Source organism: Brachyistius frenatus, unplaced genomic scaffold (assembly GCF_029030835.1).
Source record: "Brachyistius frenatus isolate BFR_SWC_R1_liver_20210118 unplaced genomic scaffold, ASM2903083v1 Contig_144, whole genome shotgun sequence".
In the NCBI taxonomy this organism is placed as follows: Eukaryota; Metazoa; Chordata; class Actinopteri; family Embiotocidae; genus Brachyistius; species Brachyistius frenatus.
In genome coordinates, this window is record NW_027210743.1 from 884,436 (window position 1) to 908,667 (window position 24,232).

General features: G+C 38.3%; 1 protein-coding gene across 1 annotated transcript in view; it reads left to right on the plus strand.

Annotated features, from left to right (window-relative positions):
* igfals (insulin-like growth factor binding protein, acid labile subunit) overlaps positions 1 to 7,048 on the plus strand; it is a 222,849-nt gene extending 215,801 nt beyond the window's left edge. The window contains exon 3 of the transcript XR_011311676.1: positions 7,035 to 7,048. The gene's annotated coding sequence lies outside the window, so the exon portion shown is untranslated. The remainder of the gene's footprint in view (positions 1 to 7,034) is intronic.
* Positions 7,049 to 24,232: the final 17,184 nt, after the last annotated feature.

The window sequence follows — 24,232 nt, forward strand, 5'->3', positions numbered from 1 at the left end:
TCTGTGGTTCACTGTGGCTTAATGGAGAGACACACAATGAATTACCATCTTCATCAAGCTAGCAGTATTTTATATCTGACACAATATCAAAATATTTCTCTAGAATTCACTCTAAATGTTACTCTCCAAAACAATAGAAATATACAGACAAGGTCACGTGAAATATCAAGAATTAGAAAAATAAATAACAATAGGGCTTTCGCACCATTCGGTGCTCTGGCCCGAATAAAATTCATCCTGTTACTCAAATGTAAACTTATGAGTATCAAAATACCAGATTTACAATAAAAACAAACAATGTGGGTATTACTGCATTAAGACCCTTGTGCTAATATTATCTATTCAACTCTATTAGAGTAGTTATCTAAAAAAAAAATAAGGGGCGTATCTGTTTCATAATAAAAACTTAACGTATAGCATTTTCAACCTATTGCAATTACATATCAAGATGTGTAGTTGTATGATTTGTTTTATAGAGGGAATACTGGTGGGAATAAGTTAAGACAAACAAATAAATAAAGCCGAGCTTCAAGCATCAGCCGGATGTTTCTAAAACAGTGTGAGTAAATTTATTTTGGAAAGCACTTCACTTTGACTCACTTGTGTTAAAGTATCAATCGGAGCTGATTCTTTGACCCTCAGCGAAACTCATATTTGTACATGTTTTTGTGTTCTTAACCCGGTGTCATGTAATTTAAGGGAAGGGTTGTATTTACTTTTGTAGTGAAATACATCAGAGTCCTTCTTCTTTCTAACAACCAAAAGCAAGTATGGTGCTTTTATTTTCAGTTGCTTGAATTTTTTTCTAACAAAGTCATTTACACTACATATGAAGATCTGAAACTCCAGCAACAATAATGGTTTAACAAACTCATTTCTTTTATCTGATTAGCAATCCATAACCCATACATTTACATTATTAAAACAAAGACTCTAGGTGGTAATTTTTTGCTTGACAACCGACCTAAACATTTAATCAGTTATGAAAGTATTTGATTATTTTTTTGTATTGATTGACTAATGGACTTGCCATTTGATATGCATTAGAATGGATTTAAAGGAATGACTACACCTTGACACAGTTGCACTATTGAATATGCAGACGTGTAACCTATATTGCAATCTATGTAATAATACATTATAATGTTATTCTTTTGAATGAATGTATTTCAGCTCACATGGATCAGAGGACTGAACCGTAACAGCCTGCTTTCACGGAAACTGGTTTCAGATTACATCCTTCCATGAAGATTCACACACCAGTGGCTCAAATAGCTGTTATAGACATGTCCTGTCTAGTGAAACAATAGTGTCTGTTTGCCACAGATTGTGTTGGACAGCACACCTAAATAAATGTCCACCATACAGTATAGTTTCCTCAAAAACATACATATTTCTTGTCAATTGTCTGCACTTCCCTCCAGTGTGGCTGTGGATTGATCTGTTCCAGCAGTAATGTGGGAGCGTTCACTGTCAGCCTGCAGACTGTCTGTGGGTTCCACCACATTGGTTTTGCTTGATGGTGGATGTCAGCAAGACCACAGAACAAAATAGTTTTTGAATGAATGCTGGCAAATTGAATTCCTTCCCCATTTGTTGGGATGCCACTGCAAATGGATGCTTATTGACATTCATGCTGGGGAGGCAGAGATGACCAACCCTCAACATCACAGATCGATGATATTAACTAAGTCGTCCCTGCGGTGAGACTGTGTTAATAAACAACAGGGGGAAACAGCAAATACAGACACAGAGGTACAAGTAGTATGAAATATGATTTTCAATGGGCTCGTTTCACCACATGGACTTCAGTGACCAGCAGTCGTTCTGTCACCTTGTTTATTAAGTCCTCTCGTTCGACCTATTCATCTTTGTCATCTCAACGACATTGCCCATCGATCAATAACCATGGAACAAAGTAGTCAACATGAATAATGTGCCAAATTACGATCTTTAGCAGTTATTGATTATGAATTTGCCCCTGCCCTTGAACTCCCTCACACCACTTAACTGGTTTATATGCAAAGAGGGCATTACGTCCTTTTATCACAACAACAGAAACATACAGTATAGGTCAAGCTCTACGACGTTCCATCTTTTTTCAGGGATTGCAGATTGTGTGCATGTCTTCACAGGGAGGCATCCTTAAGCGCTGCCCTTTAAAAAATGAAGAGGCGAGTAAAGCATACAAAGCTGCGGTGATTATCTCCATCCTTTACTCTGGTGGTGAATGCAATGCAGCGTGCCAAAAGAGAAAGGCCTGATCAGCCCAGAACATTTTGTAGAAAACTGGCTTTGCAGCAATCACTGCATGAAGCTTTGGCGAAATGTGACCAGAGACATGCAGTCAGAAATTATGTCTCTGTCTCCCGAAGTAAACAAGCCAGCACACATTCATTAAAGAGCTCTTGACTGGACCTCAAATGTGTATTGACCAGCTGGGGACAAATGGGAACCATTTCCCTGTATGAATTGAAGCCATTTGTTACAGTTTAGGATTGATTCTTTGTCATGGCAACCACCAGTGTGTGGTCCTGAAATAAGAAATTGCATTATCTCTACAGAAATTGATTTAAGGTAAAAGAAAATTGTTGCACTTTGACAGAGTGAATGTCCTCATCAGGATGTGACCTGCAGTACATGAAGGTTCTCGTGCTCGGGGGCTGTGACAGTTATTTTACTTCAACATATTGTGTTATTATTCAGAAATATTCATATTTCAGAATATTCCTCGGGAAATTGATTGACTGGGTTAAACATTGTCCCAGTTTTGGTCAGTCCAAAAGTAACACACCTTTGGGAGAAACAATGTATTATCTGTAGTTTTAAACAAACAACAATCCCAACTTTCACCTCAAAGTAACACAAAATGTTTTTTTATCCTCTTGCAGATCGTCTAAACTCTTTAACTAATGATTCTCTGCCATGGTTGCCATAGTGACAGGAATCTAACACGTTAATGTCACCCATCCATTAATCCATTGGCTACACTCGCTCATTCTTGGAGGTCACGGGGGGGACCGGAGTCTCTCCCAGCTGGCATGAGGTGAAAGGCACAGGACAGCTCACCAGTCAGTCACAGGGATGACACATAGGGACACACAGTCATTTGCATTCACACCCAAAGGCAATTTAAAATTAATATATTCCTCTATGATACATACTTTGGTGTCTAATAAAGTAATTCTTTCATATCACAATAGTCATACGTAAATGCCTGAATAGAACCTGCTGCAGTTGTACACACATAAATATGTACAGAGTTTTCACAGATACTGTGACAAAAACAGATGTTCCCAGAGTAGAGTAAATACAAGAAGACTAAATCGGTGCTACATTTTTATAATGGGGTAGAAAGCTTTTTCATTTTTTTTTTTTCAGAGGCGATGTGTGGAATCCAGTAAACATCCGTGTCTGCATGTCTAGAGAAAAAACCTGTGCCACCCATCAGGAAAGTAAAACTGTAACCATTTAATAAATCTCTAAATTAGGAAAAACTAAAAATATTACATGACCATACAAACCCTGTCAAAGCACTGACTACATGTCTAGCACTCAGTGTGAATAAAATACAATTCATACAATGCTGTAATATATGGTGACCTTCTGATTTTTTTTTTTTAATGCAAAACTGGCTAAAACTTAATAACACCTTGAGAGTATTGGGCTGCAATTCCCCTTTGTGCCTTCAGAACTGCCTTCTTTCCTCGTAGCGTAGATTCAGGAAGCTTCTGGAAACTTTCCTCAAATATTTTTATCCATATTCAACTGATAGCATCATGCAGTTGCAGCAGAGTTGAAGGCAACAACTTCATGATGTGAATCTCCCGTTCCACCACATCCCAGAGGAGCTCTGCTGGATTGAGATCTTGTGACTGGAGGACATTTGAGTGGAGTGAACTTAATGTTCAAGAAGCCAGTCGGAGATGATATGAGCTTTGTTTTTTGTCTAATCTCCTATTATCCAGTTTGGTGAGCTTGTGCCCACTGTAGCCTCAGTTTCCTGTTCTTAGCAGACAGGAGTGGCACATGGTGCAGTCCTCTGCAGCTGTAGGCCAAGAGCTTCAAGGTTCGACGTGTTGTGCATTCAGAGATGATCTTCTGTGAGTTTCTGCAGCTTTCCAATCACCTCCAACCACTCTGGCAATTCCTCTCTGACCTCTGCCTTCAACAAGGAATTTCCAGTTCATTTTCTGTAAATCCCAGACACGGTTGTTCATGAAAATCCCAGAAGATCAGCCGTTTCTAAAACACTGAAACAAGCACGTCTGTCATGCCGCATTCAAAGTTACTTAAATCACTTTTCCTCTTCATCATGTCTACATGCATTGATATTCTGCCACACGATTGGCTGACTAGATATTTGCTTTAACAAGCAGTTGAACAGGCGTAGCCGGTGAAGTGGCTGTGCAGACTACGAAAGCATGGCTTGTACATGTTTCAACACACAATTATTCAGATTCCTGCAGCTTTAATATTTGTTCTTCTTGTTGCCCATCCATTAGATTATTTTAAGCCCTTCTGCTCCTGGTGCGTTCAACAACTGAAAAGGAACATTTTTGGGGCCCCTGCGGACCAAGAATAGAAGCAATCTCTGCTGGAGCCTTAAATGCAATGTGTGCAAGGCTCTCCTCCTTCAATACACTAGACAGAGTTATCCAACAAAGCAACACTGACACAGAATCAGTATTACATTTAACTCTGGTTTGAGAAGCCATTACCTTGGCACAGACTAGACAGCTTTATTTAATCTAAAAGCTGCCAGCTCTGTCCCCTTTCCAGACTGGCACAGCAGGTGCTTGTTCATTCAATCTGTAAGGGTTGGCATGATTCGGGGAATTTGATTATATCTGGAAGCCTGAAAAACCTGGCAAGGATCACAGTTCAAACTGCTGCCTATCTGCACAAGTACTGTGTAATCAGTGTTTTGGTTCGCTGATGCACAGCATACATTGAACTGTAAACTGTATTTACAAACTTGAGGTAAAAAGGTAGAGTTTGATCCTTTGTATATATAAGAAACAATTCTGCATTAATTCTTGTGTCCTTTTTCTTAATATATTTCCTCTGCACTTACCTATCAAAATGTGCAGATGTTAGAAATATGTAGGTGATTGCAATGTTGACAGCCTTCCGCAGCCAATGAATAACATAGATCTTATCTTCACTGGCACCTCCAGGATTCAAGAGGCAATTTATTTTATTTTCAGATTTAAACAGGTGTAAAAAGCGAAGATGTCAGAAAGCACATGTGCAGCATTATGGCAGGTCAGAGGTCGATAAACTGTGTGCAGACTGGGTTTGGAGGAGGGTGAGGGTGGTGAGGGAACACATCCAGGATAGAGGGTTTAAATCCCGACAAAGAGAGGTGTCAGAAAAAAACACATTGGAGTCAGATAGCGAGCTGCACTACAGATTTATCAGTCTTAGATGGGATTGTGGTCATGCTGACCTGCTCTGTCAGCCCGTACGTATACACAAACAAGGATTAAACCCACACAGGATTACATACTGTGCAGGTTTGGGGGTTATTCCACTGATTTTGAGAGCAACACAAAGAAACACAACTATTCAATATTTTAATGAGCCTCCATCCTCGTGAAGAAGGCTTATTTGTTTTGCAAACTCATTTATACTGCAAATGCAACAATGTTAAAGGTTTTATTATCGTATCAACAACACCAAGCGGAGTTATCAAGGTCACCAAATAGCTGGTATAAGTGGGAGATTTGGCAAAAAGCAGCGAATTTGCTCATTAGCGTTGCATGAGAGACACAGAGGCACAGACAAATACAATGAATATTTCTAGACACTTTTGGTTTTATACTGACAGATATTCTGATCCATGTGTCTTCACAGCATTGCCACTGTGGTCCCATTTCTTTGATAGACAGAATATAAATTGAAAATTTATATTGTCTTCCCCTTTAGATTCTGATTTGTGAGAAGAGACATTTCTTTTGACTCTTGAAAAAAATAAATAAAAGCTGGTGTCAATTGTCGTGCCAGTTTTGGGGATTTTTTTCCCCCTGAATAAACATCTTGAGCCCCCACTGCTCAACATTTTGTTCCTGGATTTTCGGAGGCAGCAAAGTTGATGTTCAAGGAGTTGCCCTTCTTATACCATTACAGGTCATGCCTCTTCTCATTCTGTTCACACAAATTACACCGGCCTGGCACAGCAAATAGACATAATAAGGTCTGTTTGTCTAGAGGAGGACGCTGAAAACAAAGTCAAGGCTAAATGTTTGTTGTAGCTATAAGGTATTTCTCTGCAGACTACGCCTGAGGTCTGCTTATTTGGGTTGTAATTATTCTGTTCTATATTTCATGCTTGTTGGTTCTGCATACAATAGAATCTGATCACCGAGCCACTGCACATTTCCTGAAGCTGTAATTGAATAGAGAGAAAGAGGCAGCTGTGACTGCGCTGTACTGCAGATGGCAGTAGTTGAACAGGCACAAGCAGGTAGAGGCATGTTCTGTTTTCTCCAATGTTAACTCCTCCACAGGTGACAGATGAGAACACAGAGCTTCCCAATAGTGTAGTGGTATTTTTAATCTAGCTCAGATTTATGATGTCAACAGAGGAAAACATTCTCCTTTGCTTCCTCTCTGGAATGAAATGGAGAGTGTGTGCAGACATTAAATAAAGAGGAGGGTGTTTTGGTGGTTGATAGGGGGAAAAAAGAAAGGGTTTGCCTCATATTCAACAAAGTCAATGCCCCATGTGATTCATCCCTCAACCTTTTACAAGTCTGACTGAGGAGAGGCATGAGGTGAACTGATAACCAAGCACTACTTCAGACACGAATGAATTGAAAGACAAAGTGTAAATTGCTGCAACTCCAGGAGAGATGAAAGGCAATGCCGAAGAAAGTTCAAATTGGAACTTAAAACAGGGCAGAAAAAAAAGAAAAGAAAAGATGATGAACAGCCAATATACATTGACTCTATCTAGTGCCTCATTCAACATGTATACCCTGTGGCTGGGTTCCTCATTTCCATAAAAGTCTAGGCCTTCATCTGACAAGACGAAAAAAAAAAAAAGGACGCTGCTGCTTCAAGAGAACACAAAGCATGAAGAGTATTGCATCATGGGTTTATCCTAGAGACACTCCTATGTGGTTGCACTTGACATATCCATTCAGGCATTAATGTACTGCATAAGGACAGTTCCATAAAACATTGAACCACATGCAGTCAAATCCCTGTGCTGTTGCAGTGCAAAGCAAAGCCAATTAAGTGCATGTTTCTAAGGAATAAATGAGGAGCCAATCAGCCGAGTCAATGTCGGCCACAAATGAGGGGTCAACCTAAATAAAAAGATGAGTTCTTAAAAGCGCTAGAGAAGCCAGGGTATGAAAGATTTATGCCATCGACTCTGCCAAAGATTTACAGCCCTGTCTAGACTCAAAGTTTGTCTGTCTTGTCAAATGCTGCACAGCTAAATCTGACACAATGAAACATGGCCATATCATGCTGGCAAGACCAATTGTTTGTTGCGTCTCCAAGATCTGAGCATGACCTTAATGATCTGTGCAACATTGAGTGTTGGATTACCGAGTTACTTGAGCCAGCCACTGAAAGGCCTGCTGCATGTTATATTTTGATTGTGTGGGCAGGAGCTGATACCGCCTCTGCCCTCCCCGTATGGAATCCGACGCCAGCATCGGGACACTCAGGGGAGGCTTCAGCAAGACAAGGCATTCAGCCAAATAGCAACGCCACACAGCTCTGCAATTTGTCTTCCTCCTCCTCTGGACACACCTCATGAAAACAAATGAACTCTCACCTTTGCTGCTACAGCCAGAAGGCGCGCAACATTGTTAGAGGCAACAGTTCATTGTACGATGCCAAGATTGTTATGGGTTCTTGAGCACCTCTCCCTAAGGGGTGGATCCAGACTTCTCAACACTTGTGATTGGATTCCACAAAAATTGTCCGAGGCACAATAAATTTATAAATAAATAAAAAGTGAATGATACTCAGTGACCTCTGATGTCCAGTGATGTTAGGCCTTCAGGGTTTTTGGACTAGATAAAAGACAGGAACGGAAAGCAAGTGTTGGAAATCCACTTGAGGGTCAGAGGCCAGATGCTGCATAAGCACTCCTGCTGCACAAAGATCACAAAGCAGAGGGTGGCCTATTGATTTTACTGTCTTTATCAGTGTTTTCATGTGGCCAGTGACCGAAACACTGCGGGACAGACTTGTCCGTCATCTTTATGTGTACATTTACCGTGCCCAAGAGAAACAATGAGTGTTGCAGCCTCATCTATCGTTTTCTGTCACCCGAGGAAGGAATTTGTCTTTTTTGTTTTGTGTTTTCCACATCAACAGTGTTTTTCTTCATGTTCACAACTCCCATACTATTGTGCTATCAATATACTGGGTTTGAATTGCTGTAAATTAGCTCCCAGCATACGGAAGAGGAGAACAGAACTACAAAAGCTTTGATGCTTTTATTACAACTTGGATATTATTCCATTAGCTTTGGAATGAGGTGACATAGCTAGCCATCAAAAAGCCATACAGGTTGCAAACAAAGTGATTACCCTTTGTTTTGAAAGTAACACTGGGAGTTAAAGCACTTGTAATGTTGCTAATAATCCTTCATTGAATGACAAAGCTATAGATGCTGTGATGGACAATTTGGACCATAATTTAACTCTTCGCCTTTGTCAAAATGTGGGGCTTCTTTGATTGTCTGACCAGAGTTTTTTTTTTCCCTGTTGGACTTCCTCAGAAATGTTGCATCACTCCCAGAATTCATCAGTCAGCTTGGTGAGCAAATACCCGTCGCTGTCAGACAGTGTCAGTTTTTATTTCACAACTACACTGAATAAATCAGTGACAAGAGAAAAAATGAGTAGCTACTGTGGCCAGTGCAGGATAATGGGATAATGGTAAATGCTAAAATATCAGTGTGACAGTAGCAGATGTAGAGGGGTCAGGAATTGACTCTGATAATACAAACATATCCATAAAAAGATTGTTAGCTGATATTAGCCACCAAAAGCTAAAGGGCATACCATACAAAATAATGCTCTAGCAGTAAAATAACTTTGTATATCAAAACAAGCAAAATGTGTTATATACCTTATAACCATATATATTTTCATTGATAGGTTGGTCTGTTTTTTCTGCTTTTTAGAAACAAGACTTTCTATGCAGTGTGCACAGCATAAACCCTAAAATGTGTATAACTGGCACAATTTAAATTATACTCCTTAAACTGCATCAAGTGCAGCCAAAAAACACAAATGACATAGACAGCTGCAGTAGGAATTATGATGGCAGTAAAGAGGAAAGCGAGGTGATGTTGTTCTACTGAGTATCCACATTGGGAGGAGGTCGGGGACGATGGGTGGGTCAACAAAACACAGGACTTTAATATAGAAGACTGCTGTCGTTATCCTGTTTCACACTCACAGTCAATGTTGTTTTTTTCCTCAGTGACCATGATAGTTCTATAACCACACCTTCATCATTGCCACTGTGACGAAAAAGCTCTTCTAATTTTACAAGTAATTTCAACTCAAAATACAATGTTTTCGTGACTTTAACACTGTGCTTAATTTGTCCCAAATCACAACCTTACCTGAACCTTACCATGTTTGTAACTCAACAAATCATTAGACAGTGATTTGGGGCAGTTTCTAAAGCATGTGCTGTTCTAGAGGTGATGGACAAATAACAAATAATGTTCAATTTGGAAAATACTTTAAAGTATGTCTTTAAACATCAGAAGAAATAATACATTTGTACAAAAATAAAATTTCAACTGACATTATTATAACTGACAGAAATGACCACATTTATAAGAATTGTAGCTTTGGAAGTGCTGGGCTACATTCAGCTTCCTTACTGATCTGCTCATTAACTTAAGACAGACACAGAAGCTTATAATGTGTGATTGTATTGTCAACTTTGACGTTACTGGTCAGCGTGGGGCTTTGTGTGTGGACATTTTCTTAAATTTAAGATCGAATATGAACAGCAAAATGTAAAGGTGAACTGACTTGCTTATGGATATCTATCACAAAGAAGCTTGAGCTTCTCTCAATGACGCCTGAAACAGAATAAGTTCAACAACCTCAGTTCATATTCAGGTTAATTATGTCTGCGTCCGTAAATAAATGCAGGTAGTAGCCTCTGTAACCTGCAGCTGCTGCTCGTACTCATCGTGATTGACTTCCTTTGTAGGCTTTGGAGATTAGGTTGACCTGGTAGATGAGCAGATCAACTGTTTCTGTGTATTTCAGGGGTGTAATTACGGGGGGAACATCACAGCTCAATTTATTGAATACCTCAGCGCTGTCATAATTTTATGCAGCGATTAACTATCGTGACTTCTTTTCTCTCCTGCAGCCTCACAATCAAGTGCAATGTCATCGCCACTTTCTCCCCAACAACCACATGACTCATCCTATAATCTCTTTTCATCACATGCACTCAAAGGGTGTATCAGTACGGCATTATGCACATGGCATTATAGTGATAATGTTTAGGTAAACTGCAGTACTAGACAATATAATTCCACCTATGTTTACTGTAACAAGTTATCTCAACATTACTTCTGAAGAACTTTGAGCGAAGAATTTAAGTCAGAGATCTGTGAGCAATTTCCAAAAGAGTGAAGTATGTACAGATAGATATAACCTGGCCATGCTTTATAATAAATCAGCTTTACTGTGTATCTTACACTGAATAAAGTGAGGGTAAATTAAAGTAGTAAGTAAAAGTGCACTACAGCAAAAATAATTTTGTGCTTTCCTTCTATTCATTACATACAGTAGATCTTTCTGATAGCTGTCTCCTTGACCCTTTCACAGTTCTATATGAGTAATGGATATGCTCTTCATCCCATTAAGATGGTAGATAAGGTACTTAAAGGCCACTGAGTGTAGACTGCTATCCGATTTTAATCCGCTTCCCCATTTATTGTAAGGTAGCTCAACACCTGGCTTACTAACTGGAGAGAAAAGATTAAAAGAGTCAAACAGGGAGTAAGTACTTCATACTTTGAATGTTTAATATTTCTGTAGCCTGTATTTCTAACACGGAATAATTTAATTTGTTTGTTACAGAAATATTAAATGCTTTAAATTAGGTTTTAGGCACATGAAATAAACATTATTTGTCTAATCTCACTGTAGAAGTTAAAGGCAAAGGCGGAGGAGCTAATGATAGTCATACATTAGTTTCTACAAAGACAATGCACACTGATTCACCAACAATTTTATTTAAAATGTATTTGCTATTAGTATTTAAAAAATAAAATTGAGTATTTTCGCTTTCAGGCCTATTACGGTTATTATCTGGTTTTACTCCAGATCTTATGTTATGTTGTTTGGTGATGTATTTGCTGATGGAGATATCAACACAACGATAACTTGAGTTTTCTTGACACAGAAAACTAAAATAAGAAAAAAGAAAGAAAAACAAGTAAAACAATGGCAGACTCACAAAGTGTAGTGTAGCCTTGATTGTAATAGTTCAGATAATTCAAGTCTTAAAACCAGCAGTTTAATTTGACTGAAATATTATTATATAAATCTGTGATTTATAGGTTATCGTTACTTTGCAGTGAAAGTGCATTTTAAATTGTTTTGCTTGAGAGAAAAATCCGGTTCCGCACTTGTGACTGACACCGATTTCAAAAGAGCACCTTTAGTAAACACATTAAAATATTTAGCTTTGGTCTGTCTCTTTCACTCACCTTGGAGTCAGAATGAATGGGATTGAATACGGAGGAGTGGAAGGTCAGTGGTAGTGAGTGTGCAGGTGTGCATGTGTCAGAAGTTAATAGAGGCAATGGTGGCTCTGTAACAGATTACAGCAGCTCTGTCAAAGGAAGAAGGGAGGCAAGGCCTGCAGCCCATTCATCACCAGCCCTGTCTTCTCCTCAGCCTCAGTCTCCTTAAGCCATGTGATAAAGGTGCATGTCAGCTCCTCTCTGCTGCTCAACTGCATCCAGTCCCTGCAGAATACAGACACAGGATCAGGTGCCTTCACACAGCTTGACACTGTAGCCATAGCAATAGCTACCAACACCCGCCGCCTGCCTGATAATGTAATGTGAACGGGACTGCCTCATATACATGGGATTTTACCTCTCAAGAGTACTTTACTTATTGAAATACCTTGAAGTTCAAATCAAATGTGTGCAGCCTTATTTATACAGTACCTACTGTGTAACTGAGCAATCTGTATGTTTTACTATAGGAGATTATACAGTGCATGCCTGAGCTTAAAGTTTAGAAAATCTCCAATCAGCTTGACTGCTCAGGGGACTTTGGTATTAATCTTGCCTGAAATAGACAGACACTGTCTTACTGTGTGCTGTTCTTATGGCATTGAAATCAGAATGATAACTTTATTCAGTCTAACAATCACTTGGAAGTCATTTCTGTTTGACCTAGATTACAACATCAGGGGATATTTCTCCCCCCCATTAGTGACACAGGCTTATGTTTGCTCTCGACTGGATGTGTAGGTGGCTGTTGGTTGAGTCATTTCATGAAGTATAAGCCATTCAATTGCACTATGTTTCAATACAATAATTGCATTTCCACGTATTAAGTAACAGTTATATTTTCTATTGTTATCTTAAAAGGAGAAAAAAAAAAAGCAGAAATCCTGAAAAGACGAGTTGCCCCTTTCAACAACAACAAAACAAATAAGAATAATCTTGTAAGAGCTACATATGATTAAATCAGTCAACATGTTAGTACAAGCCACCTTTAGTTCTGTTTGTGCTGCTCCAGATCGTTTCTTATCTTACAGATTAATAATTAGATTTCACCAAGAGCAACCTGCGCATCATGACCTTCCTATTATCAACTGCAACAAAGGAGACACACATCTGCTTGTAGTATTCAAGCAGAGCTTATCTTTAAAAAAAAAAAAAAAAAAAAAAAAAGTTCCAAGATAAAACACAAAAGCCTGTTATGTTTCCTAACAAATAAATTACTCAGGTGAGCAGTTCAAGCGTAGCTGAGGGGACATCTACAGATGGTTAGTTACTGAACAAGCATTAGGTCATTCAGAGAGTTCAAGGTATTCATTGCCCTGCACGATAACTAGGCTCAAAACTGTTTTTATTTCAATACATTATTATTCATAAAAAGCTTGAAGTTAATAGAAAGTTTAGTGTGCTTTAATGTTGAACAGTGAGGGATATTACTGCATTGGAAAACATGAAAATCTTGTTCAGCATCTGTGCCCTCACACAGTAAGTTATTTCTTTGACCGTAATCTCTAAAACTCATGGTTTTATTATTTTTTTTTATATTATAACAAGATTAGATCCTGACATTGACAAGTTCAAAATAACAGATTTGTTGTCTCGATAGAAAGTGTGGGGGCTCTGTATAATATTTATTTTGCAGGGGAATTATCCAAAAAAATGTGACAATCTACAGTATATTTTGATGCCTTGAAACATATAGATTTTTAAACCTTCATGCTAATAAAGCTTTTTGAATTTGAAAAAAAAATATGTCTTTTTGTTGATATTTTAAAGCAAAAGCAAAAGGAAAGAGATGTGTAACCTATATGGACAAGATATGATAAACAATCAAAACTAATCTTTGGCGCTGCATTAAATCCAGGTTCATAAAACATTCAAGCTATATTGGAATATACATAACTGGATACTATACAGTCACGGGAATATTAACAGCCATTGATTAGCACTTACAGTCGCTTCATAATTACTGGTTCTTTTTTAAGGCTCACGTATTGGACCGCTATTACCAACGTTTGCCAGACAGTTAAAATTCCACTGTGCTTTGATTAAGTGCATGCAACAGCAATCAATAATGTCACGCTTTGCTATTTTAAAATTGAGCTCACCCAATCTGACACATCATTTCCTCCTTTGTTTATGGGCCTATAGGTCTGAAATTATTACCAGATGACCAATATGCTGCACTGTGTATTTGGACTGTTATACATCCATCTATTTATTTTAATCCTCTCATGCTGCCTTGGCGTTGTGTCTCTCCATAAACCTGAGAACCACAGACATTAAGCTTCCTGCATTTCAATAGCAAGAATAGACGTGCGTCATAACTTCACGACACAGGTCATACATAAAAAGCACTGGATTCATTTACAGATAATAATGGAGCTATTTTTCTCAGAGAATACGAACTGATTCTCTCAATAGACAAGAATAGAAGTATAATCTAACATTTCAAAGGAATGATAGAGTCTGGCATGAAGGCGGGCTGCAATATGATGCTCACCTCACAATGAAACTTTACTTTTCATTCTACAGTCCATTTCATTTTCACCCCTGTACTATGTCCCGGGTCCTTGAGGCACGCCAGATGAAATGTTCCCCCAGAGTGAATAAATGTCGTGCAGAAACCTGGTTAGGCTTGCGTTCATTTTGCAGTCAGTTCCCTTCTGTGCCTCCAACACAAGAAGGGTACTTCTGTTAACAACTCTGCCAGATGAAATCTAATCCAGCTACTTGAAGTCTGCGCTGAAATGATATTCCCTCCTCCACCGAAAAAAACACATGGTCTTAGAAATGCACCACATTTCAAAGTAGTGCGAGCAACAGAGACATTAGAGAAGAGGCGAGGTGTACTGTCCTCCAGAGACAGCAATTTTTGGACTGATGAGGATTAAGCTGGAGGAAACTATTTCTATGATGATGGGGATCAAACAGATCATATGAATTATTAATCGCAAGCATTTTGTCCCTGATACCCTGAGGAAAAAGCAGCTACTGCTAACACAATCCACATCTCATTTATTTTATGGAAAGTTATTAAAGTATATACTTGAAATCAAACTGTTGGTGCAAGGAGGAAAACATGAAAATAATGAATGTCAGAGCCCTGCTATCAGAAAATATATATTTCAGAGAGAAAACAGTTACTGCTAAAATATGTCCAAAATATTAGAAAAGGAAGACCATCCATAGCTTCGTACAAAGACCTCTGTTGCCTCTATTACAGAGGAAAACATGGGACTCAAACCTCTATGAAAAAAACCACAAAATATTTAAATGGCTCATCTGTGAATCCATAATGGATGCTGTTAAAGAAGACTGTCCAGCCACAGCAGGGCTTTCAGCAAAATGCTGATTTCAGCATGCAAACATGTGTGTAATGACAATGAACATGAACTAAAATGGTGAACATTGAGCCTGCTTACCATCATAGGCAGATTTTGACCTAATGGTGGCGCTGCATGACACAATTACCACAGTTACCGCGGTTCATCCTGAGGTGAACATGATTGTTCCTGCCAAATATTAACACAATGAATTCAATAGTTCTCAAGATACTTCAGTTTTGAACCAGAAGGATCAACATGGCAGTGTTCGAGGACATTTTAGAAGATCACATCATGAGGAGACATCAAACTGTAGATGTCTGTATCAAATGTGCCAATTCATTCAGTTGACATTGAGATATGTTCACTGGTTAACTGAAAACGTTGACTCCCTGGCTAATGTGACATGACAAAATGTTTCCTTTGACTACAATTATATACCACTAATTGTCTGAGAAAATTATTTTTGAGAGAAAGATAATGATTCTTGTTTATAATTTCTATCAACATAATGCGGAAATGTTGTTAAATGTTGCTTTGTTCCTAGTTGTAAATTGTAGCTGCTGAACCTATAATTTTCTCATCAAAAAAAATTGCAAAAAATGTGTTTTTATGTTTTAAACTTAATATAATTAGCAAAATAATAGAGGCGATGGCTCATGGATGATAAATTAGGAGATCACCAAAGTCATTAAGACAAACATACCAAATCCTCTAAATGCATCCAGTAGTTGTTGAGATTTTTACTAAAACACAGAGACACTAGAAAACCAGAGTAAATGTAACCTCTTAGGAGCATGAATGTCTTTACAAAAATATGTAAGTCTGAACTGTAGTGGGGGCTTATTGGGAAAATGAAACTTGAAAGTCCATAACGTAAAGCAATAAGATGGTAAACCAGATAACTTTTTACTCTTTCACTAAAAGCAATATTTGTTTCTGATGATAAAGGTTCTCAGAAAATGTATCCTGAGAATTGGTGCTGTTTTCAATATTCTTTCTATTGCTGTTATTACTGCACATTATCTAGATTAACACTTATTTTGATTGTTAAAAAAAATAACCCAAAGCATGTGTGTAAACCCTCACTGCATCACGGAGTGCAGCAGAACATCTCTGAAAACCATTAAATCAAATTGCTGCTGTCTTGCTGAATTAACGTCACCTCGCATTAACTGTGGAACTATATATAGTCTGTGTTTTTCTTCCATATTCATTAATATCATAGCCTTGAGAGAAATATTAATGTGAACCAAACAACCAATCAGAGTGGCCCAGCTTGCTAATGTTGATAAAAGCCTGTGCCACATTACAGTGTGATGTAAACTGACTGCAATCAAATTTTGTTTTTCTACCTCAACGCCATGGGCACTTGGGCTTAAATTTTGCCAAGGAAACATCACTACAATTCAAAAGCTTCGCACTCCAGAGTATAGAGTATGTTTTGTGTCAGCCGGAGAGTTTGGTGCTCCCCTCTGGTGAGGATGTGGATGGTGCCCTCAGCACTCGTCTGTGATGGGGAGAGCTGATGAAGAAGTACAGTGCCATGGCCAGCGGTCAGCAGTGTTTATGAGGAGTGTCATCACGGCTGACAGCCTTCCTGCTCTATGATTTATACACTTCCAATCACAACAGGCACCTGCCGAGAAGTAACAACTCGCCCGCGGAGGAGTGTAGAATTGTTTAGAGTGAGCGCTGTCCTTGATGGCAGCAGATGTAATGACACTGTTTCATATTTGAAATTCAACTACAGGAATACTGTGCAAACATTTGCATAGACACATCTCAGACATGTCTATCATCTGATAGAGAGGCTGTCCTCTTTACAACTGTCCATTCAGCATCCCTCATTTCCTTTAACTCATTTATTATGGCAATTGCCATTTACTTCTGCCTGATATCAGACTGGATATTTGTAATAGCTCTGATGACATGTAGAATATACGATTATAATCTGGATTTTTAATGTTCCTACTGAGATTGAATTTAAAAAATATTAGTTAAGATTTAAAAAAAAAAAAAACTCCTTATCATATAACTCATCCTCTCTTCATTATTGTGCTGCCCATTAGGAGTTTGATTCATCTCGGGGTTTCACTCACATGACACTTTCTCCGGCAGTTTGATGCACTATTAAGGATTAAATAACACATCCACTAGCTCTGAAACACTGTATCTAAAAGACAGAGTGGTATCATTTTCATTCTTGAAAGCCATCTTTAATCGAAATCTTCATTTGTCATTTTGGCCACAATCACCGACGGTGCCCCATAAAACAGGCAGTGACAAAAGCAGAGCTTTGAATTTAATATAAAATTAGGCATTAAATAGGTGATATATTCTGTTCTTGATTCTTCGGACAGTTATAGTTACACATTTCTATCACATTTTTCTATTAAATGACACATTTGTGTTCTTGCAAAGCACAGATAAGACTAATTGGACAGTTGAGAGTCTCATGAATTGATGGTATGGCTTGAGTTGCTTTTCATTCAAAACGTGGCATGAATTGATAAAGGTCCCTCTGCTGCTTCTCCGTTCCCTGTGACCTTCACTCGGCTTCAGAATAATGTTTTTGTTTTGCTACTTTTGGTTCCTTTTAATGTGTGAGTCATTCAAAAACTGTTAAGTGCACTTCACTCACACATTGATTGTTGATGCGAACAATAAAATAAGATTAGAATATGTTTTTGAATAAAAAAATTAGTCAGTGAGTCATAGGATGGAGACAAACATGCTCTTTAACCACACGTTTGAATTTGTACTCAACTGGCTGCGTTGTGATGTTACTGGGGGGAATAAACAAGAGGGCAGACCTGAGACCTAATAATATATTACTTACTGGTTTGCATGACATAAACAATAAACTTGGCAACACTCAAGGTGGTTACTACTTTGCTAATTTTAAGAGCACTGCGGAAAAAAGCTGCGTCATCGTAGATGGTACGCAAGACCTCTCAATCAAGCACGACGCAACAATAGCGGCCGATATGTTCCTCTTATACGCCACACCACACTCTAAGTTATGAAACATTGTGATTACGGCGTTGCTACGTGAATCGAAAGATAAACAAACACCTGCTGTAGTATTTTGTGGAAGAATGGTCTCAATAGGCTGCTTACTGATAAAATTGCTTAGCGAGCTCAGGCGTCTGTTGACCGGAGGACAAAACATCCTATCGGCAACGTCCCCTTTGCGTTTTGCCAAAAGTTTCTGTCGTGCGTGGATGTAATCTGTGTCATTTGTTCCATTTATTTTTGTAGGTTTCCATGTCAACTTCTAAAATGGTATCGGTCTCACACCAGCTATTCTGACAACCATATTTGTTCCTGTGGAGCAGAAAACTTTTCCGCCATTGTTCTTGCTTTTATTTGCTTTTGACCCCTGACCCTGATACATCCCTATACTCCCCCTACACTTCGCCTACCATCCATGTTCATATTCAATCTTGTGGATGAGGCGTGTTAATTTATGATGACGTGCACAACCAACGCTCCAAACGGACGCATGGCACACGAGGGAACCATCATGCACACGCGTACTTTATGGATGAAAATGTACTTGCTTGTACCTTCACCTTCGTTTAGGTAGCACCACAAACAAGATTCTGTCTGTACAGTGCATAATTCAGAATTTGATTGGTGTTAGGGTCACTTTGTTTGTTTGTTTTGTTGATTGTGCTATAATGGGTTTTCAGTATTGGTATCAAATTTGTGCCAGAATCATTGATATGATTTGTAAAAACATTCACTTATCAATACATGTATCATCATACTGTGTACACTTGCCTAGGAGTGGAGTTTATTTTTTTAAAATCTTTTTAGTATTTTAATCATGTAGAATTAAATTGTAGTTAGGATAACTGTGTATTTCTAAAACCATTTTTGCTGATGAACAGATTTCCAACTTTTAACATTAACAAAAATGTGTTTTCACTTGAGGCACCAATACAACAGCTGGTATCTCTCAGGGAATCTCAACCTGCTTAAGATAAAAGATGCATGAAGTGATTTTGTTTGTAATATTATGCAAATATATGTAAATGACACGATTCTTTACAATTAAATTAAAGCAATCTGTGCTCATCACCTTCAGTTATTGCAGTAACACCGACAGATTGCAGTGTTTAGTAAATAAGCCAGAAGATGTACATTTAAAGAAGTGTTTTCTTCATGCATGTATATGCTACAGTTAAGTATCAACACTTCTGATTAAAAAGAGGAACATGGCAATTTTGCAATGAAAACGAATAATTCAATAAAATGTCTAGTATAATTATGGCATATAGAGTTTAGCAGAATTTGGCAAAAATGTAAATATTGCACATCATCATTTGAAAAAAAAATAATCTTAAAATGGCCTTGGTCTAAAAATAACTGATATGCAGTAACTGCTATATTGCCTCTACAACACTGTTCCAACAACTTTGGGCTGTTCTCCTGTTTTTCCACCATGTCACCCTTTAGTGATAAGGACTTAGTATATCGTGGAAGAAATGGAAAAAACCAAACCAGAATCTTTATCTCTCGACATAGTGGATAAACTTAACCTCTGCCTGGATGTTATCAAACACCAGTGAGCAGGACCATAATTCTTGTCCAAGTGAACAGTTCCCCTCTGGTTTTCTATGAATGGAAAGGTATCGTGTATTCTGAATCTCCCATCTGGACAAATGTTCCCTTTGCACCCGGAAAGCCTTGCCCATGACAAATCCTTTAAATTACTCCATGTGTGTTCAAAAGGAGGAAACATGACATTTGTTCTACCACTTCTCCCAGCACAGACTGAAGGAATATAACTTATATGAAACAAACTGTGGTGCAAACAATCTGATTCCTAATGCAAGACACATTCAGAATCTTTTTACTACACACTCATGAAAACTAATAAATTAAGATCTTCAAATGAGAAATTCAAATTAAGAAATGTCCTCTTTAAAGTACTACACCACAGTGAAGAGAAGACACATGATTTCAGATTCCAACAGAGTAAAAAGGGCATAAAGATTAGAACTTGTGTGTTTAAAGCTTAAAAAGGTACATAAGGGGAAAAAAGAACATGTGAAAACCTAATGAATTAAAGTAGGGTTTAGGAACAGTTCACTATTGGCTGGGCTGATACTGTAGGGACAATATTTATATTTTATAGTCTTAGGGCTGCCACAGTTAAAGCTTCATCACCTGCCAATCTTAACCAAAGAGAAAACAGAGCAGGGTAGTTTGAACTTTCATCCCTAATTAAGATGTAATGTGATGTGTGCCAGTTGCCATCCTTAAGACATATGCAGACAGTATATCTTAACTGTGTGTATTTCATGCTCAACAACATCGGACTACATGGCGGAATGGCTGTGGAAGAGAAAGAGGAGCTGTTGAGGAAGACTAGAATCAGATTTTGAACGAAGCCACCCAAAAGGAAACTTGAATTGAACAGATTTTTTTTTCCCCCCTGATGCCTGCAGTAAACACTGACCCTGGTGTTTTCCTGACATCTGATGCAGTGTGTGAAACTAAATCCCGGCCCAGCAGAGCAGAACAATTGTGGAAACTCGCTCTGCATGTCAGTTATTGGTAAATCAGGTGGAGAATCAGAGACAGCTGCCTCCACTATTCGTCGTGTGCATGAAAATGCACAGCTCTTCACAGCTGATCTGGGCCTCTGTCTTTTACAAAACACTGCTAAGTCCACATTTAAACAGATCACAGGATATATCTTTTCTGTGCCAGATGCATTCTGATTTTTGCATTTAAGTGTATATATCATTATCAGTATATTAGTATTGATTACTATTCATTATAGTTTTTAAAAATTTAGGGTTTATCCAAAAAAATTAAAAGGAGTGCCTAATTATGATAAAACAAGAGTGATATAGTGTCTCTCTTTGAGGCTGTGTTTAGGAACAGCAGTGCTTTGTTCTAAACACTATGCTCAGCATGCTAACATGCTCCTACAATGTTTACCTCAATTAGTATATGTTAGCATGCTAATATACTAAACTAGCATTAAGGAACAGCTGAGGCAGATATGAATGTCCTTTGATTCGATGATCAGATTGTATAAAAATGGACTGTGGGTCTGAAGAGTAAAGCCAATGTGGAAGTGCATTAAAGTGCAACGCCACTGATGGCCACTTGGGACTGGCTCCAAAAAACCTCCGGCTCCAAAAGACTAGCATTTAAAAACCGTCAAGTTCTCTCATGAAATACAAAAGCAATACATTTTTGGTGTCTTTAGCTAAAGTCGCTTCTTCTGATCAGTTCTCTGGTGGTACATCTGAAAATAAGCCATAAATAATTCATTAGAAATTAGGCCTCAAATAGAGGTGTTTGGGGGCATGTCTAGTTTGATTGACATGATTGGTGTGCAGTCATGCTGCAGGTAAAGGTGGGCGGGCATAGCGTCCTTTGGTTCTTGGTCAGATTCACCCCTCACTTCTCCCCAGCTCGTCCAAATATGGTAACGTCCGGCTCCAAAAAAACGGCCATAATATCAGACACTGGATTGCCTCTTGGTTTGAACATATTTGGTCCAGACAGAAACATCTCAACAACTATGGATGCACTGTAAATACATGTATATGTTATGATTTTATCCAAAGTTGTGGCAAATTGACACTGTAATGCCAGTTTAGCCACGTATGGCTAAAATATCTAGCATCTTTAACGTGTTTCCTTAAAGATGCTGTCACAAAATGTACACTATCTAAAACATCTTCCGTTCTATCGGTTCTAGCTTGCTGTAAAGTGCTGGTCAAGAGAAGAGATCAAATGATTATCCCGGGGTTGAGAGACCCAATACCATTTTAGAGAATGAGTATGAGTAGTCATGCATTATTATAGATGCATTTGTGTTGAACCAGCTGAGTTGACCAAACACGCTGCACCTGTTTCCAGCAGAAAGAGTAACACCATCCTGCTTTTCAAGCTGACTGTGTGCTCAATACTGACCAAATAAAATAAAAGCAAACAGCTTTTAGAGCTTTTTACAAATGTGAATGACTGAGTAAACTAAATTTACACATTTACTAGGCTAGAGGGTGAAATATATGGACATTATAACAGACATGTTAGTCCAAAATGATATTTATAATAAATATACGTATAAATTTGGCAGACACATTTATAGTCAGCTGAACAGGAGTCTGCAAAAAGGTCAATTATGAGCAAAGGTTTAATCCTCTATGGATACTCTGACTTCTCTGCTGTGCCTGTGGCTGGCAGCAGTGATACCAACCATTACAAACGCCGAAACTTATCTCACTGTATAAAACAATTTGACTTAACAGCATCTTTAAAAAAAAAAAAAATCTTATTTGCAAGGGTTATTGGCCAAGTTGCCCTGCCCTACCTACCAGCCATTACTATGTGGAGGAGAAAAAGTAAATTTACATATGCATGACCAGCAGAATGCAGATGCATTTCCCTGCCAGCGCTATTAGAGGTGTTCTCCATTCACTGCACATGGTTTGTGAACAGTATGGCATTCTAATTTGGTCATTTCAGAGGTATGGTGCACACTATGCAGCTCGATCCCCGGAGTCATAGTCTACATGTCTCATCTAATGCAGGAGTCGAGGCCACAGAAATTATTTGTTAGTGAACCCCATCATAAAATCAACGGAAAGTAACATCTCACACTGACTTATCTCTTGCTGGGTCATTTTATCTCTCAGCTCTGAGGAATGATAAAAAACATATGGTGTCATTCAGTCTTGCTGGAATGTTTTCCTAAAAATGAAAACAGGGTCGAATTAGTAAATAATTACCCTGCAGCCTCAACGACTCCGTGGTCACAGTTTACAGATGGTGTGCATTAACAAAGAATCAGCTAACAGGTGTAACAGTGGCACAGCCATGCTGTGGTGAGGTGTTTGTAGAAGAAGATAAGATTTGTCCACCTGTTGCCTCGTGTTTTTAGTCACTCGTATTTATTGATTTAACAGAAATAAGTGTTACTTTAATGGCTAAATTAAGCCTGCTACATCTCTATAGTGTTTTTGTCACTCAAAGTGAGAGCTCTAGAATCTTTAAATTTCATATCTGCCAACTAATAATGAAGATAGAATCCACATGGCATCACCCATGCACCCACACAGGCACAGAGAAATAAACACATGGTTAAAAACTACATAGAAACATACAACCACCCAGAAAATACCTTTTCTAAACATAGTTGCCAACTCTGATTCAGTAGCTTTGTACCACATAATGCACATCCTTGTAATGACATATATTTTAGTCACAAATTATGCAAATGCTCCATATTGGAAGATTTTTTTAATACTGGAGGAAAACATTTTGACACAAAGCCAATTGGAAAAACGAGTGGTCTCTTGTTCCTTTTTACAGATCATTCAGAAATTGTAAAAGTACAAGCTGCAAAATGCTACATTTTATAAGTATTCATGCTGTGCCAAGTTTCTGATGTGCTCTGCTGCGTATTTGTTTATGTCTTGGAGACAGAATATGTGATTTATAGTTAGACTGGTGGGGGTGGCAGCAAGGGAAGCTGTTATGTTCTTCCTTTGCTGCTTGTCGTACGCCGCTGCTGTTCTCTCCAGCTTGCTGTACGTTCACCCCGATATGCACCCTCAGGCAGTATGTCTTTCATTATTTCTTTTGAAACTTTCATCTGAAGTCTCTGAGGGATTAGCCCTCTTGATTCCTGACACAGTCAATGAAAAACAAGCCTCATATACAGGGAGGCTTACAGCCAGAAAAGCCGTGCTCAGCCCTCCCCTCGTATCTCCCTGTGAAACTGTATGATGGTTCACACAACAAGTGGAGTCCCCTCTCATTTTAGGTCACCTTGACCCATTCAAATATGTATTTGGATGTGTTGTATGCTTATGTGTTATTGCAGAAAGTTATCATTCCATATTCTAACACGGTGTCATTTTATATTTTTTATAAGATCTAGGTATTGTTTCTCAAAGAAATGACTGTTATGTAATATGACGTTGCTTGTTGTGGTGCTAATGATTCTGTATTTGATGCACCTTTAAAAATGATGGAATTGAATAGCTATCTTATGTGAGAATAAAATCTACTAAACGCATAAGACAATGCTTAAATGCTTTTAAGGTTATCAAAGAAGCTAAATTAATATACAAAATTAAAAAAAAAACGCATCACACGTAAATCCAAAAAC